Source organism: Chrysochloris asiatica, unplaced genomic scaffold, assembly GCF_000296735.1.
Source record: "Chrysochloris asiatica unplaced genomic scaffold, ChrAsi1.0 scaffold00038, whole genome shotgun sequence".
Classification (NCBI taxonomy): Eukaryota; Metazoa; Chordata; class Mammalia; order Afrosoricida; family Chrysochloridae; genus Chrysochloris; species Chrysochloris asiatica.
The window spans coordinates 518,382-519,667 of NW_006408556.1; positions in this window are offsets into that span (position 1 = coordinate 518,382).

Below are 1,286 nucleotides of genomic sequence, written 5' to 3' on the forward strand. Positions count from 1 at the left end.
AAGGATTTACACCCTTGGAAACCCTGTACAGGGTCGCTATGGGTCGGAACCGACTCGATGGCACTTAACAACAACAACAACAACTTGATTAGGCCACTAGGGGGCCTAACAATGAGTCAGAACTGATTCCATGGCACACCACAACCACTACCACCACCAAATGGTTTAACATGTGGCATTGTAGGATCAGTACTGGACTCTGAACTATAAGGTTGGCAGTTCAAACCCACCAGCTGCTCCTCAGAAACCTATATATGGTCACTATGAGTTGGAACCTACTCAATGGTAATTAAAAACAACAACAACAACCAATGTTATGTGACTCTGTGTGTTTCTTCCATCTTCTTTTGATGCTTCCTGCATCAGTCAATGTTTTGCCCATGATGCTGGTAATGGTGGTGTGCCTCTGAGTCAATTCCAATTCATAATGATCCCCTATAGGGCTTCCAAGGCTGTAAATCTTTATGGGAGTGGAAAGCTTCATCTTGCTCCCATAGAGAACCTGGTGGACTCAAACTGTTGACTTTGTGGTTAACAGCCAGCTCATAACCCACTAGACTACCAGAGCCTCTTATTGTAAGTCAAGGATTTATTTTTTTCTTTAGTTATTTCATCTTGAGAAATGCTGAATGTGTTCTTCCCTTTTGGATTTCTAACTCTGGGTCCTTGTTTATTTCCTTTTAATACTTGACTTTGTCTTCTCTAACTGTCTTTTGAAATTTTCTGTTCATCTCTTTTACTTCACATTTCTTCCATTGGCTTTTCTGATCCATTTTGGTCTTTTTATTCTTTATTCTCTTTTTAAAGACCTTTTATTTTTGCTTTCTTATTGCATGATGTTCTTGAAGGACATACTCAAGATCATATTTTGCTCTCGAGTTGTCTTTAGTTTTCTTGAGCTCCAACCTGACTTGTATATGAGCAGTTGATGGTCTATTTCACAGTCAGCCCCTGGTCTTGTTTTGGCTGATGATATTAAAGCACTCTTTTCATATCCCTTGGGCATTACAGGGAGTCTCAGCTCTCCTGAGGATAACTGAGGTGAGTAATAAATCTCCAGTTTGCTTACAGGGAAGGAAAGAAGAAGAGCACAATAGTTCATATGCTCCTCTATCTTAGCAGTATTGAGAAATTTATCTTCTAGCTCGCTAGTTCTGGCTTCCATCTCTTCAATTCTAATCCTTTGCCCTTTCAATGTATTTTGCATTAATAATATTTTATTATTAGTCATTTGGACTTCTTTTTGTAGATTTCTCGTGTTGTGACTCATATTTCTTGTGAGTAAA